An 18,185-nucleotide genomic window follows, 5' to 3' on the forward strand; every position below is an offset into this window, starting at 1 on the left:
TTATCACGTCAGTATGCTGCTTGTGTATTTCTCTTCTGTTGGGGAATCATGACGAATCAATCATCTCAGGTTGGACATATGGAAAAAAAGTGTCTTTCTTAAATTATTTTGTGCAATATCACATGCTTTTTACATTAGCTTACACTTTACAGACATTTAGGAATGAAGTTACAGTAAATCACCAGTATTACATAATAATAATAATAATAATAATAATAATAATAATAACAATAATAATAATAATAATAATAATAAGAAGAAGAATTATTATTAAGTATTATTATTAATTATTTATTTTATTTTTGGCTTAGTCCCTTTATTAATCTGTGGTCGCCACAGCGGAATGAACCGTCAACTTATCCAGCACATGTTTTACGCAGCGGATGCCCTTCCAGCCGCAACCCATCACTGGGAAACTCCCATACACAGTCAATCACACACATACACTATGTACAATTTAGCTTACCCAATTCACCTATAGCACATGTCTTTGGACTAGTGGGGGAAACCGGAGCACCCGGAGGAAACCCACGCGCACATGGGGAAAACATGCAAACTCCACACAAAAATGCCAGTTGATCCATCAGATTTATTTTTACTTTAGTCAATATCACTCATCAATGTTAGGGAATCCAGTCTCAGCCAATCAAATCGAAATAGGCGGGGCTTTATGGTTTACAGACATGACGCGTGAAGTCAAGTCAAGTGCAACTGTTCAGTTTTTAACGGCGACGGAGAGGTAAGAAGTAAGTAAATACTTAATATATGACATTGGTATTAAAATAAAATACTAAACAACCAACAGTGATGTCCCTTGACAAAAACTACGGGACTGTTTTTGTCAAATATCGCCTTCATAAATTGAATCTGTTGGATTCATCAGTTACGTGACGTGACGTAATTTTAATTGCGGGAAGACGAGACTTTTTACAAATATTTTTTATGTTTACGCACACATTCACATTGAGCCTGTTCGTCACGGTTGTGAACTGTACTGTATGTATTTAATTTTACATCAACCAATGTCAGTCGATTAAGAGTCGAACTGCTCTGGTCACGCTGAAAATACTAGCAGTTTTGCGCCAAGGCTAAATTGTTTGAGATTTATGTAAAGTTATGCGCCCTTAAAATTCGTCAATTAATTAGGAAAGTGCAATTTTGAATTTCGAGTCAGTTTACAGATTAATCAGAATTGTCACGCAGCATACACACAAGTTGTAAGTTGTCACAATGCAAAGGGCTTTTCTACTTAAAACGTGGCACGTTGAGGGCGACTGGAATTATACAGGGTTTAACAGCTCCACAAAATGTACATTTTTCATTCATACATTTCAATACGATTTTAATACCTTATTAAAAATTGTGTCATCTATTGTAAAATTATAAATTATAATGAAGACACTGAGTTTTAATAATACTCTGTTCTGTTTCTAGTATTTATTAGAACTCTATATTTAATCATTCTAGTTCTGTTACTAATGAGATGGATTATGTATCAACAAAAAACAAAACATGCACTGTAGAAGGGCCCCTAATGCAATTACAATTGTGTGAAAATGTAAGGTTAGTAATATTTTAAATATTAAATTCAAAGAAACATGAATTAAGGCAATCTAAATGATGCATCAATGTTTTTTCTACAATGACTGTACAGCAGCTTCGGAATTCATGTTTTTGAATTTAATATGGATGTCAGCTTAATTTACATTGTAAAGAAAACTGTTCATAAATAATGTTACTCATAAACTAAAAAAGCTTGACTGTAAAAAGGTCAAATTTAAAGGACACCAACACCAAATTTTTCTGTTGGGTTTTAAGGCCATTTCTGCACCACTCTATGATGAATATCCAGCTTACATATATGAGTTTCCCAGATGCAGTCAAAGCCGATCCATGAACACTTGCGTTGACAGACATCAAAACAAGTTGACTGTCCAGCTCTATCTGTCTGTCTGTCCATCCGTCAATCCATCCATCCATCCATCCATCCATCCATCCATATGTGCAATAGCCTTCAGCAGATGATTTTGTGAAACTAAACCAACACATTCTGACTTGTGAAAGCTTTAGGAATTAAAACCTATTAGTTTTCAGAACTAAAGACTATACAATGATGTGCCATCCTGGAAAAGTGGGTGTCACTGCCCCTAGACGACAGATTGCCTCATGCAGTTGAATGTGGCTTCAGCTTATACATACTGTATATACGCTGTTATGCACATATGAGAAATGGTAACAGAGCTCAAACCCGTGGAGTTCATTGATTTATATATTTTTCAAAAGGGAATTAACAGAAATTTCCATCTGGACAAAATGTCCTCTATTGCAAAACTTCTCTCCTCATTTTTTTTTCACATCAAAAGCAGTGGATGAGGTAAGGATGAAACCTAAAAAGCTAGACTCAGACACATCAAGCTTTGCGTGCCCTTTAATGCTTAATTATACCTGTTAGGGTGATGAGAGACTTATCCCACAAGCCTCGTGATTAATAAACAAGCCATCAAGGACCGAACAAGTTCTTGCTCATCACCTTGACACATACAATCAGTAAGAGGTTACATATCAAAGCCCATGCTGTACATCCAGCATAGACGCAAACACACACACACCTTCTTAAAACTGTTCAATTGGCCCACACCACCAGACCAGCTTTGTCTACTCTCTGACCTGTTTATTCCTTCCTCACTCTGTATCCTTTTGTCTCTCTTTTGCACACCTGTTGGAGTGACGGACGATGAGAACGTGGCGACGCTTGTAGCTGGGATGGGGTGAGTGACAGCCTCAGTCATGCTTTCATCTTTCAGCATTTCACTGCAGCTTTGTAGCAGACCAGCCAGGGTAAGAGTTGCGTTTGGCCCGTTTAGTAAATAGACACACCTCTCTGGGAAAAAAAAGATAGCCTGAGATGAGGTTACTAACTGCTGGAGCTGAAAACACACACAGGAGTGACCTCACGCCGAGGTCATGTAGAGATTCCTCCTTTGATAGTCTTACATGTGTGAAGGAATCCAATATAGGACTTTACGTATACATACACGTCCTGTATACAAAGATCAAACGCTATTCTCATCTGCCACACTAATCTGTGATAAGCAGCAAGTTTATACAAGTTTAAATGAGATTCTGTAACTAAATATGAAGCTGCTCTTAGGTGTTAAGGAAGATATTTAAATAGATCTTTACGAGATGTGGGCTTAGTTTTTTTGTTTGGACAGCAGTGTTGTTCTGGTTTAAAGTGATTTTGGTGTCTAAATGCAGATGGAACGTTGATAGTTCAAGCAGTCAATCTTTATCTTTCCTGCTGGTAAATAATTTTCTCATAAACAGAAGGTTAGAGAAGCAATCTGGCTGCTGTAAACATTCATTCATTCATTTTTTTAAATAATACACTCTCAAAAATAAAGGTATGCAAGCTGTCACTGGGGTGGTACCTTTTCAAAAGGTAATCATTTGTACCTAAAGGGTCCACATTGGTACCTTAAACGTATACATTAGTACCTAAAAATTTTAAGAGGAACACTTTTGTACTTTTCAGGTACTAATATGTACCTTTGAGGTAATAATATGGACCTTTTAGGTATGAATATGTACTATTTAAAAAGGTACCACCCCAGTGACATGTGTCACTGTGGCATAGTGGATAGCACGATGGCCTCGCTGGTTCAAGCCTCAGCTGGGTCAGTTGGCATTTCTGTGTGGAGTTTGCTTGTTCTCCCCATGTTTGCATGGGTTTCCTCCAGGTGCTCCAGTTTCCCCCACAGTCCAGACATGCAGTATATTTCTTTTCAGCTTAGTACCTTCATTAATCTGGGGTCGCCACAGCGGAATGAACCGCCAACTTTTCCAGCATATGTTTTACGCAGCAGATGCCCTTCCAGCTTCAACCCATCATGGGAAGCATCCATACACACTTATTCACACACATACACTATGGACAATTTAGCTTACTGTGGGGTAAACTGGAGCACCCGGAGGAAACCCACGCCAAGACAGGGAGAACATGAACAGAAATGCCAACTGACCCAGCCGAGGCTCGAACCAGCAATCTTCTTGCTGTGAGGCGATCGTGCTACCCACTGCGCCACCGTGAAGCCCCGCTGCTGTAAACATCCATATGAAATATGACATTATGTGTCCTAATTACCAATAAGTTTACATGCATCCAATGTATATAACCACTTTCTTTGTTTCATAATATGCATTTTATGTCAACACATATCAAATTTGTTGAGTTTTCAAATTATTTGTTTAAACATTTGTTCTTTCTAAACCCTTCCTTCAGTGAGCTTGCTCTGCTCTGATTGGCCCTATTTCCTTCACTTTTAAAGACAGTAACACTGGCGTTGATTTTTACCATATAATTTTAAGATCAAGTTCAATGATGACATTTTTGAAAAACTGGTTGACAAAAACCTCTAGTTCGAGCACAATGTTTTTCAGCTGTATATTATGAGATGTTAATGGTGTGCTATTCCTCTACCTTAGCATTAACAAGAGAAAAATAAGGCCAATTAGGCCTCACGATTAATCAATGGCATTTTTCATGACATACATTTTTACCATATCATTTCAAGCTCAAGTTCAATGCTGAAAACCAGTTTTTAAACTGGTTGATTTACCCAAATCTTCACACCTCACGCCTTCAAACGCCACCACCCATTCATTGCATGTCGGCATTGTCTTCTGAGGTGCAAGTCATTTATTTAATAAAGAAAAGATTCATGCAGCTTCTCCTACCGCAGCAAATTCAGTTTTTACTTTTGATATTTGGCACCAGTTAATCAGAATTTTGTTCTCTATGACTCAATGAATTAAGACTCTGCTTTGTTCACACACATGTGATATTCCCGTTTGCGCATAAATTTAATTTGCATCTTTGAGTGAAAACGTAGCTATTGACAACACAAACCAGCTCAAGTGTTTGTGCTTCTGTCAAATAAGACCTGCATCATTAGGTTTTCTGCATCAGTTATGGAAGTGAAACTGGAAGTGCTTATGACTAGTTCTGCAGTTTCGAATTGATTCTTTCTTTTAGGAGAGTATCTTTTTATTTTACATTTACTGTTTAAATTAACTTATTGCAGACCTGTTACAGTCAAACACAGCTATACTCTACACACTGCATAAAACGTCATCTTTAAAAAAAAAAAACATAATACGGATACTTTAAAGTTAAATGTCAGTCTGCTTATGATCAATAATCTGCTAATGATGTGCCAGTGATGATAATCATCATCATCATCATTTATAATAAAAAGAGAAATAGTCCAGTGCTGTGTTCAAGTATAGAATTGGGCTGCATATTTTTAGCTGTGAGGGTCTGTGATTATTACGATTCAATTATACTGTGATAACATACATTTTGTGTGTGTGTGTTTGTGTGTGTGTAAGCTTAATGTGTTAATGAGGAAATGTTTTTGTAGCATCCAATACCAATTTACTCTGCAGAGCTATGAAGTGTGAAATAGCTATTTTGGGAAAGTATAGAAATGTCTTACCCCTGAGGGATGAAGAAAACTTTTCTCATTTACTTTTTACTACTTTGAGAAATAATTGGACAGAACTTCCTACATAGGCTGACTTGCTAACACTGGTATTTCATTGGCCGCCTCTGTCTAGACAACCTCACACCACTTCTGCAGCTATATAATCAGTCTGGAGGTCTTGGAAGCTGAAATTGGTTCTGTCCATCAGCTTGTGTGCTGCAGAAATTGACCTGCCTCCAGCCTTCGTGTTTCATCTCAAACTATAGCCTGCAACAAGGAAGGGCAAATGTCTCTCTGCTTGGCACAAAACCAGTCTATTATGTCTCTTGCACTCTATAGGAAAGTGAAAAGAGCTCTTATGGATCTCACACTTGTTGTTAATTGAACAGAGGAAGTCTTTTACTTTTGCCATGAACTGGTTTAGTACACTAATAACTTGTTGACAGAATAAGGAAACAACATTTTAGTTCAAGGTGAAACTGAAAGAATACTTCAGTCACAAGTTTCATATTTAACAAATAAGATCTCATCTTAACAATAAAATAAAAAAATAAATTTCGGCTTTGAATAGTCAGTACAACTTTCTGGCTGTCTAGTGTACTTTTGTTCATGATATATGAATTATGTGAAACACCTGTTCACTACAGCATGGCACAGCATCTTTTTCCTACTCTATATGATGCTTTAGTCATTCTTTCATTCATTCATTTTCTTTTTAGCTTAGTCCCTTTATTTACCTGGGGTCGCCACAGTGAAATGAACCGCCAACTTATTCACCAACGCATATGTTTTCGGATTCCCTTCCAGCTGCAACCTATCACTGGGAAACACCCATACACACTCATTAACACACATACACTACGGCCAATTTTGCTTCTTCAATTCACCTACAGCGCATGTCTTTGGACTTGTGGGGGAAACCGCAGCACCTGGAGGAAATCTACGCGAACACAGGGAAAACATGCAAACTCCACACAGAAATGCCACTTGACCCAGCTGAGGCTCGAACCATTGACCTACTTGCTGTGAGGTGACACCCACTTCACCACCGTGCCGCCCATGCTTTAATCATTAAGCATTAATCTTTAAAGAGTCTGCAAATTAACTTGTTTAAAGATTGTTTAAATCATAAACATTTATTTAAAAAATGTTAAAAAATAACAAATTAACCCTCATGTGCTGTTGGGGATGTTTTCATCCACTCTGGGGGGATTTTGAGTCTTAATTTTGCCATAACTTTCTCTGTGTTTCAGTAAGCAGAATGATTTGGGTGACAAATCTCATTTTGACACATATTTTAAGAAAATGCTTCAAACTTTTTTTTTTAAATAACTCAACGATACATTCTGGGCAAATGTACTACACTTTTGTTATGTTCTGGATAAAAACATCCATTGAGTTAAACTGCTGTAAAAATGCATAAATTTTTTTTTTTCAAATTTGTTGCATAAATCTGTTAATCAACCTCTATCCTGATCAAAACTGTTTAGAAATTTACAGGATTTAACTCTTTAATTGACAAAATTCACAAATTATGTCACTGATTTGGTAAAAACACACACACACAAAATGACGTATTTTCAATGTAAAAAGTAATTATGGACTGGATTTTTTTTTTACCTTTTATCAAAGTCTTTTTGACATGTGAAACAACATTGCCTTTGATGCATTGTGTTGATTGATTTAAATGTTTTTCTCCCTATTTTCCTGTTGGTGGCTGTTTTTGACCCATTGACTTCCATTATAACCACATTTTTTGAATTACAAAACCATGACACCATATAATCATGCATTTTTGATTGTTTGTGGCTTTCCCTGTTGGGAAGAGGTTAAATTTGTCATTTTTACTGTTGATCATTAGTTAACACCATTAACCCTTTGGATAGACTTGTGCAAAAAAAAAGCTTAGTTTCTGGATTTTATATGAGTATGACAGCAAATTAAAGTCTGTGTATGTGTGTCTGTGAGTATGTGAGAATTTGAGTGACCTTTAATCACTTACAGTACCTTGATGTGCCTGAGAAAATCAAAATATGCTTCTCAGCTGTCATTCATTCATTCTTTCATTTTCTTGTCGGCTTAGTCCCTTTATTAATCCGGGGTCGCCACAGCGGAATGAACCTCCAACTTATCCAGCAAGTTTTTACGCAGCGGGTGCCCTTCCAGCCACAACCCATCTCTGGGAAACAGACACACACACACATTCACACACACACACATACACTACGGATAATTTAGCCTACCTAATTCACCTGTACCGCATGTCTTTGGACTGTGGGGAAACCGGAACATCCGGAAGAAGCCCATGCGAACACAGGGAGAATATGCAAACTCCACACAGAAACACCAACTGAGCCAAGGCTCGAACCAGCGACCTAGTGACCTTCTTGCTGTGAGGCAACAGCACTCCCTACTGCACCACTGCTTCGCCCGCTGTCAGAATAACATAGAAAAAATAAAAACAAAGACTGTGTATTGATGCAACATCAAATGTGGTTATAAGGGAAGTCAACGGGCAAAAACAGCCACCAACTGTAAATTAGGGAGAAACATGAAAATCTAACAATGCATCAAAGCCAATGTTGTACTAATCGTTCACCTGTCCAAGATTTCGATTAAAGGTAAAACAAATCCTGTCCATAATTACATTTTATATTAAAAATACGTCATTTTGTGTGTTTTTCACACAATCAGGCATCATTTGTAAACTTGGCAATTAAAGAGTTAAAATCCTATAATTTTCTAAACAATTTAGTAGTTTTAATCAGGACTGAGGCTGATTAACAGATTTATGTAAAAAAAATAATAATAGTTTTTAACAGCATTTTGTGTTGAGCAGAAGGTCTGTAAAAACCTGGAGGTGAGTAAATGAGTTAATTTGATCTTTTGAAATCACTTTAAAATGACTCTTGACTGATAAAACAGCGGAAAAGGTTTAACTCATTCAATCTAACTGAAAATTAAGAATTATTTGTGGTATAACTACATTTTTAAAATTTGTTATTTGAAATACTGAAGTGCCACATTTCTGAACACAGTAGATGTAGATCACAGCAACAGTGTGGTATCTTGAAATAGAATTAAAATAAATTGAAAAATAAACAAAAAATTGTTGCCAGCTTTTAAATAAAACAATTGTTGCCATCTAACCATGACTATATTCACAATATATAGCACGACCTCTTTTTCTTAAAACGGTGCATAATTAATATATTGACATCATTATTATGTTATGTTGCATTCCTCAGTTCTATTAAGCACTACTGCTCTGCTGTTTGCGTGAAAGAAAGCTCACTAAACTTTTGTCTGTTTGACCTTTCTTGACACCCCTCTCTCTCTCAACTCTCCGAAAGACAGCTGTTCCTGTCTTGGAGTGTTTGGACACTGCTAATGAGGGGATGCTTTGTGGTGTCCTTCTGTCCAGAATGGTTTCTTTAGTTGTCTCTCTGTCTAGCGGTAGGTCTAGACCTTTCTTTGACCAGCTTCTCATCAGAAGCAGAAACCCCATTAAGGGCGGACTGTTGTCAGCTGAATGAGAATAGAGCCTAGTGTGTGTGAGTGTGAGTGTGTGTATTGGGGAAACGGCAAAGTCTTTTCCACTGTGCTCTTGCTCAGGATATAAAGCACATCATTGTAATTGCAAAGGATTCCAGCGTTGAGCATCTGTGGCCACTCTAAGCCCATCTCTGCAGATGCATGTTCTGTGCAGATTATGTCAGCTTGCTGTCTACAGGACTCTTGCTCTATTCAACGAGCGCCGGAGGAGCTGTTAATGCAACACAACTATTGTGTCCTGCCCTACTCAGGGAGGAGGGAAACCCAGCAAACACTAGACAAATTACAATGTAACCTTACTGGCTGTGGAGAGAGGAAAGATTTAATGTAGAAAATAGAAACTGGACTCAAGTAAAGAGCTCTTATTCATGCTATTATACAGTATGCCACACTGAGAAAAGTTTAGTTCATTTGTGGCTAAAGCTTTCTGTTTATTTATCAAAATAATATATTTATTGTTTATAGATTTATTTTATAAATATTCCTGATGAAAATATGTTATTCAAATGTTTTCTTGATCTATCCTAGAACTTATTTATTATTTATTTATCATATTATGAGAAGTATAGTAAATATAATAACTACTTTGTATTTTATACAGGCAATGCTGCAAATAAATCAGCAGGCAGTCACATTAATAAATATGCTGGTTTCACAGTTTTGTGCTGCTTCTGGACTATGAATACTGCATCATAGTTTTTTTGTGATTTGTGTCTAGTTTAAAATTTAAAGTTTTTAAAATGTCACATTCTAAATATAATCATGTCACATTCTAAATATAATCATTTTTCAATTAATTAAAAAATTGTGTAAATGCATCAGGACTATAGTAAAAAGATGGTAATTTTTCAGTTTTACTGCATTTTTCTCATTCACTTATTAATGAGAAGTTGTTGACCAGACATGTGGTTTAGTTTAAAAATATTACAGTATTTAAAAATGACAGAAATGAGGGTTTGGATTGCCCTAAACCTTTTATTCAAAGTGGATTTTAAATATTATGGAAAAATTGATGTTTCTGATTATTACCTGTTTTATTCAGTTTGCCTTAAAGCAAAAAGTGAACCGCCTAGGTAAACCTAAAAGCATTTGTTTTTCTCAAAGTACCATTTTTACTTTAAACAAGCAGTTGTCTTTTTTATGTGTTTCTAATGTGAGTGTGATTACCTTCTTGCGTGATATGTATATCCAAAATGAAAGCACTAGCAGATACTTTACCTCATTATTGAAACTAAAATAACTAGCAATAGCATAGTTTAACATTATATGTATTTATTAGTCAAAATTGTAACTTTAACTAAAGGTCTTTAAAAAATAATAAAAAAAATGGCAAAATAAATATTTGGATTAATATTAAAATGCATGTTTAATTTTCATCCAAGTCAAATCAATAATTTAAAATTTAGCTGTAGCAAATTACAGTATTTTTTTTAGGTTGGTTTAAAGCAAGTTTAGACTTTGATTTAAGGTTAAAAACAAACACTCACTTTATTAGGTACACCTGTCCAACTGCATGTTACCGCAAAATTCTAATCAGCCAATCACATAGTAGACATGGTCAACACAATCTGCTGCAGTTCAAACCGAGCATCAGAATGGGGTGAAAGGTTATTTAAGTGACTTTGAATGTGGCATGGTTGTTGGTGCAAGACGTGCTGTTCTGAGTATTTCAGAAACTGCTGATCTACTGGGATTTTCACGCACAACCATCTCTAAAGTCAACAGAGAATGGTCTGAAAAAGAGAAAATATATTTAGTGAGCGGCAGTTCTGTGGTTGCAAATACCATAGAGGTAAAGTTGGTTTTATATTCACACATTCGTTCATTGACAACTTGTGGCACACTCCCTATATTGTTTACCAAAATGGCACAATATTGGAAAAATATTGCCTGTTCTGATAAGTCTCGATCTCTGGTGCAACATTCAGATGGAAAGTGTCAGAATTTGGCATCAACAATATGAAAGCATAAATCCATCCTGCCTTGCATCAATGGTTCAGGCTGGTGGTGGTGGTGTAATGATGTGGGGGATATTTTCTTGGCAAACTTTGGGTCCATTAGTACCAACTAAGCATTGTTTCAATGCCACAGCCAAACTTAGTATTGTTGCTGACCATGTCCATCCCTTAATGACCACAGTGTACCCATCTTCTGATGGCTACTTCCAGCAGGATAACACGCCATGTCATAAAGCATGAATCATCTCAGACTGGTTTCTTGAACATGGCAGTGAGTTCACTGTACTCAAATGGCCTCCACAGTCACCAGATCTCAATCCTTTAGAGCACCTATGGTGGAATTGGAGATTCACATCATGGATGTGCAGCCAACAAATCTGGAGCAACTTTGTGATGCTAACATGTCAACATGGACCAAAATCTCTGAGGAGTATTTCCAGTACCTAATATATCCAGTTGAATCTATGCCACAATAGATTAAGGCAGTTCTGAAGTTAAAAGGGAAGTCCAACCCAATACTAGTAAGGTGTACCTAATAAAGTGGCCCGTGAGTATAGTTTTCTACTTTGCACTAAGTAAAAAAATCTCTCCATATTAAACAATATGTTCACTTTGCATGAATGAAATCACAATAAATATTTTTTATTTAAAGTATATAAAATTGTATAGTTTAAAGCAAAGTTAAGTGATACTCAAAACATTATCTGTAACAAACAACAGTGATTTAAAATTTTTTTAAGTTGGTTCAAAGTGTATTTTTTTTCAGAACATAAAATTTTGGACATAGTCTAAATATATAAATTCTTAAAAATGTTGATTACTTCTTGAGCTTTATAATAGTTTGTTTCCAGCCTCAGGGTGTGAACACAAGTTTCAAGTTTCACTTTTATATTATATCTCCGGCAAATATTATAATTTCTGCCCAACCGGCAGTATATTCTCAGATCACATACACAAACACCTGCAGATGGTTGCATTAATGCTAATAGCTCTGCTTAACAAATCTGCTGCTGACTTTATAGTCAAATGATCCTTATAGGTAGACTGTACAGGTCAATGCAAGTACAAGCTGTTGTCTTAACCTATTCAGCTGTTTTGACTGTCAGCCAAACAGCGGCTCCGCTGACATTTGATTCTGGACAAACTGCTCGGCGCATGCACCGAAATTGAATGAGATCGTTTTAAATTAATTTGCCTCTCCTCATGCATTAGGGAGTATACATAATGAGGCATTAGTCCAAATTGTTTTGCCGTAGCATTTGTCACTGAAGAGCAAAGCAATATTGCATGAGTGGCATATAAACGTCTGAGACCAAGCAATGCTTCAGTTTGACAGGCCTTGCAGCTTGCAGCGTGTCATTATAAAAGAGATGCTGATAGACTGGTTACAAAATTAAAGGCAGAAAAGGAGGAGCGCAGCTTGTTGGTAGCTGGAAAAGTGTGGTCGGAAAAGAAATGATCATATACCTTATCATTGATTTTACTAATGATGAGTGCCCCCAGTGCAACAATAGTAATTTTGCCATAAAACTGTCAGCAGTTCATCAATCTCTGGAGGCCTTTCCTCCCTGAGAGCAAGATTTATTAAATGCTTACAGTCATGAGCCTGGACTTGCCTGGTCTGACTGCTAGCATACAACACAGCTAGCCTTTGAGATGTTGACGTCCTACTAACACTGCTAAACGGTGAACACCCATTGATTATTTTGTCTTTATTTTTACATGTCACAGAAGCCCTCTAGGATCAAATCCTTCACATGAGGATATCCTTTAGTTCAGCCTCACTATATGCGGTTTACAATTTCAACCCTTTTGATTGTTTTTCTTTTTTTCTTCATCTTTTCGAGCCTTGTGTATTTCGTCTGTGTTCTTCAGGCAGTCGTGTGCAGCCAAGACATGCACTTCAAATGCCTGAGGACTGAGGCCTGTCTGCCAACAATAGGAATTTCCCTGGTTTACACAGGATAGATTAAGCTCATCCCATTTTTTCCTTTCCCGAGAGCACATTATGCTTCTACTTAAACCGTTTTGTGCATGTAATTGTAGCTTCACAGGTACAAATACCAGAGTTCATGGTAGTCAGAGATATTCAGGTTCTTGTTAAGTTCGAGGATAAAGTGCAGCCTCTGCTGTCTGAACACTAAAACATGAACTCAAAATTGATAATTAGATCATTTGATTTTTTTTCTTTCTTTATTTATTTTTTGGTTTAAAATGCTGTGACCTTTCCATTTTAAGTGTTTCATTCATTGTAAATATAAAAGGCCCACTAAACATGGGATCAGGTCTACGTTCTTAGAAATAAATCTGTAAAATAAGAGGTAATTTATGGGCAGCTCATTACTCATTGGGTATATTTGGTGATTTACATGACCACCTCAGACAAGGTGCAGTGAAGTTCAAAATGACAGTATAGTTGATAAACATTAGTTTTTGTCTTTATTGTTTCAAAATTTAACAGTATCTTGGTAGAACTGTGTTTTGTGAAATAGGCAGTAAAACAGAAATACTTTATTTTGTTGAAAACAGTAATCAAAATTAGACAACAGCAATGATTGTTGCTTGGACTAATTCATTCATTTTCTTGTGGGCTTAGTCCCTTTATTAATCCGGGGTCGCCACAGCGGAATGAACCGCCAACTTATCCAGCAAGTTTTTACGCAGCGGATGCCCTTCCAGCCGCAACCTATCTCTGGGAAACATCCACACACACATTCATACACTATGGACAATTTAGCTTACCCAATTCACCTGTACCGCATGTCTTTGGACTGTGGGGGAAACCGGAGCACCCGGAGGAAACCCATGCGAACGCAAGGAGAACATGCAAACTCCACACAGAAACGGCAACTGAGCCAAGGCTCGAACCAGCGACCCAGCGACCTTCTTGCTATGAGGCGACAGCACTACCTACTGCACCACTGCTTCGCCGCATGGACAAATTATACACCTTTAATTAAAAGGTTATACAAAACATTCTGAAGGTTACAGCACTCAAAAATTGGTAGTAAATGAAAAAGGTTCTTGCTGCGAATGACTATATCACAAGATATTGCTGTAGTGGGATTTTTAGCAATAACTTCATCACCAAGGGTTTTTTAAAATCAGTTTTAGATCAAGAGGTTCGGTCACTGCAAGGCTTTGAGTTTAGTTTAGACACTGTATGCTGAGATACTTTCAGCACTAAACTAATTCTGCAGTGTTGAACCGATTTCCTGTTGAGATTCTCTTCATTATCTTGGCCTCTCATACATTTATCTTTTGTGGACGACCAGTCTTTTTAGGTAACTTGAATGAAATAAATAAGAATTCATTAAAAACTGAAAAGTATGGCTGGCAGTAATGTCTAGTTCAGATGATTTTCAAAGTAGTCATGTCACAGATGTTTTCAAACTGCATGACTATCCAGGGCAGCATTTCGACGCTGCTGTGTTTACTCTGTAATATAGATGAGCGACACAGGTTTTCACAGTGCATGACTTTACAATAGGAAGAATCACCGACAACTTTGTCACAGTCTGCAAACTACGTCTCAAAACCAAACCCATGCGAGAACTGAGGTGGAAACAACGCAAGGTCACATATTATATATTATATTATTAAGTACATAATGAGAAAGGATCCTTTAGTGGGCTAGAAAATTTACTTATTTTGCTCATCTGGATTTTGAAGGGAATTAGTAATTTCTCCTCAACTTTTTTCCTTTTTGACATGGTTGGGGTATCAAAAACATTTCACGCAACATGTTTTGAATCTCCGACAAGTCCAAATATTTATGGCCCGTTTTCACTGACTGATACAGTACAGTGCGGAACGAGTCGGTATGGGTCACCTTTATCAGGCTTGCGTTTCTACTACCAAGGGTACCCTTTCGGTGGGCGTGGTGTACAACAAAGTTTCAGTCGACGTCATTCACACTCAAATAAATGTCTACAGTAAAGTTGTACAGGTCGTTCAAATATCATATGAGAAGCACTTCTTACAAAACAGATGCTTTAAACACATAATTACTTTTTTATAAATGTTTATTACTAACTTTTCTATTAACATAATTTAATTAAAATTGCAAATTAATGACCTAGCCTACTGTAACGTCTGCAATTATATAAAATAAATATATAAATGCAACATATATATGAATACACACAGCCCCTTACAGTCTCAGTGTTTCCTCTAGGATTTTTTCCAGCTGTGGCGGCAGGCTTTTTTTTACACAGATCTACCAACTACTTGTGGCGTTATTTCAATGACAAATGTCAAGAGCGCAGTATTAGAAGTCGGGATGGCGTTTATGTAATAGCCTACAACATGCTTATCTCTTTGTTTGCGCGCCGATTTCCTCTGCTCGTGCACAAAACTTTTTGCACGCCCTCATAAATATAAGCCGCTTCAAAAGCACGTAGATCTTCTTGTGCGCTCTCAAATAAATGCTGCTGAAGAGTGATTTAGTGTGTTTATGTAACGAGTATGTCTCCAGCATTTATTGGATTTACTAGGGAATATTTATGAATGTCTGAAGTAAAGTGAAACGGCTATACGTCGTGTTTGGTGGCCTCACGCATCACATCAGCACGTAAGCTTAAAGGGTTAAACAAATTACTCACAGCACTACTACGGTTGTTCACGCTGTTATAATTCACTTACCCTTTCATACGTTTTGGTGCTATTATGACCCGGTATTGAAAAAGTAAAATGTTTTGAATAATAAGCTGTAATGTAGGTGGCGGGATGAATTTTGGTGTGGCACCCCGCCATGGAAGAATGAATGAAGCAGACACCATGAAGTCGCCGATATGTTACCAATTACAGAAAAAATACACACAGCATACATTTAGGCCTCGTTTATGTTTAAAAACAACATGCAACATGTAGCCCGCAGTCATTGCAAACCTCTCGTCTGTGTCTGTAATCTTCACCAGCACATGTAAGCTGTATGAGTACGTAGAGAGTAATTCTGTCATTCTGAGTTTATAATAGTCCAAAGGCCATGACAAACATGGCAATTTGTTCATGATTCAGGTTGCTGAAACAATTTGCTCCTTTGTTTTGTCAATCTGATTGTTTGCGCTTCACTCTCGCGTTTGTCCTTTTTTTCTGAAAGGTTTAGATTACAGAGATACTTCAATATTCATTCACACGTTATTATCATCAGCTCAAGAAGTTCGTTATATCAAATATAGACACGATCACAAGCTTCTGGAAGAAAGGCCATAACCGCTCACACTTTTAGGCGGCCTGGTAAAAAAACAAGACATGGCAGATTTTGTTTTTCTTTGCTTTGTGTCTATACATCAAGACAACAACAAGAATTGTTTGAGCTTGGTACAGTTCGGTTCCAATGACCATAAAAGCATACCGAATCTTACTGTATTGTACCACTCAGTACTCAGTGGAAACTGGCCATTAGCATGCCAAATATTTCACGCTTGTCGGTGACTCATCAGTGATTCTCTCAGATTGCATCTTTGATTGTTCATACTGTTTGACTGATATACTCATGTAAACGAGCACTGATTTTCCTGTGATTTCAGACATTTGTTGGCAATTACTTAATACTCGTCGACGAGTCAAAATCTGGGCTAAAATCATAAAGTCTAAACTCTGCATTCAATAGAATTTGTTAGTATCGTGTTTACCAGTAGGAATTTTATATATATATATATATATATATATATATATATATATATATATTCCCGGTTTTTATCATGGGTTACGACAGCGGAATGAAATGTTAAATATACAATGACTCTTCATAGAGTTTTTTATTTGTGTGTGTCACAGACATGTAATATGCTTCTAAACAACAGCATCTTCTTTCTGAGACGTATCCATGACTCATCAGTGAACTCATGTGTTATTGTAACCTCACATTACACTGCCATGACTTTCAAAAATCTCTGTTACATATTATGCAGAAATAAATTTCCATTTATATGCCATTACTGATGTGGCCTATGTTTGTTTTCAACACCTGGGTATCTGTATACAAAGCGACTGGCCCAAACTCAAAGATAAGTTAATTAAATTAAAGATTTAATTAACAGCTTGGAGATGAACCTGTAAGATCCATCTGCTGCAGGCGTTGTGAGCGATCAGATAGTTTAGAGATAAACGGACGCATCGTGTTTAGATGTTAATGGAGGGGAAGCTGAGGGTTTCACCCACATGACACCTCAATCATCCTAACCCTTTATTACACGGAGTAAACATCATAAAAAGCCACTTTAAAGATGATGAGAGAAATCCGAATTTTGCTTAATATTTATAATGATGTGATTAAATTATTGTTTTTGCTGTCAGAGCTTGCTCCTACTGCTCTTCCATTGCTCCTTTGAAGTCAGTTTTAAGTTGTGTTTCATGTGGTCATGGAGTCTGCTCGTATTGCTTTCCAAATGGCACACAGTCTTACTTAAATACACACTGAGCACTGTAATTTTTTTACAAGTGAAGGTGCAATTTGCTGTAAATGCAGTATCAGGGTTTCAAAACCCATAGAGGGCCATTTCATTTAAAGAGCCAAGCGCTTAATATTTTGGAGAGGGGAAAAATGAATGAAAAGCTAAAATGCACCTAAACAAGAGTTGCATCCTATAATTAAAGTCATAATCATAAAGCTTTTGAAAGGCATGTGCTATACCTGTCGAGGTTGCTTTAAATCTGACTTTCCGAAAGTATTTGAGATTCCTCAGAACTGATCAAATGTATGTTTTCAATTGAAGAATCTCTTCAGCTTGAGAGGATAGGGTGACCAGATTTCTCACAGTGCAATACAGCACTAAAGTCTGTGCTTTATACAAACACACTGTAAAGAAAACAGGCCTGCATGATAAATCAATATAAAACTTTGCATAAACGTGTTTTTGATTCAATTTTATTTGCATATTGCTTTTCACAATTATTGTCATACTGAAGCAGCTTTTACTCTATCAAAATCAAAAAGTGATAGGGCGTGATTGAGCAAAAGCTGCCATCTTCATCATGCACTGGTTGTCAGTAGGCGTGGGTAGGCAGTAGGCATGATAACCTTAAAATAAAAATAAACATAAAAATTATTTATAAAACTTATAAAAATATCACAGTTTTATGCTATCATGGTAATTATTCTAAAATTTGTTCTTTTTAAATATCTGGGTAAAAAAAAAAACTTTCCTCCATTGAACACAAAATATTTTATTTTAACAAACTT

General features: G+C 36.7%; 1 protein-coding gene across 12 annotated transcripts in view; it reads left to right on the forward strand.

Annotated features, from left to right (window-relative positions):
- The first annotated feature begins 520 nt into the window (after window positions 1-520).
- Window positions 521-18,185, forward strand: part of shha (sonic hedgehog signaling molecule a) — a 108,121-nt gene continuing 90,456 nt past the window's right edge. Inside the window, exons 1-2 of one of the 12 annotated variants that reach the window (XM_087258776.1) lie at window positions 521-746; window positions 2,726-2,768. The gene's annotated coding sequence lies outside the window, so the exon portion shown is untranslated. Of the gene's footprint in view, window positions 751-2,725; window positions 2,839-18,185 lie in introns of all 12 variants that reach the window. The other 11 variants (XM_087258780.1, XM_087258777.1, XM_087258779.1 and 8 more) reach the window with 11 other exon arrangements.

The sequence above is a fragment of the Danio rerio genome, chromosome 7 (genome assembly GCF_052040795.2).
Source record: "Danio rerio strain M-AB ecotype USA chromosome 7, GRCz13ab, whole genome shotgun sequence".
Lineage (NCBI taxonomy): Eukaryota > Metazoa > Chordata > Actinopteri > Cypriniformes > Danionidae > Danio > Danio rerio.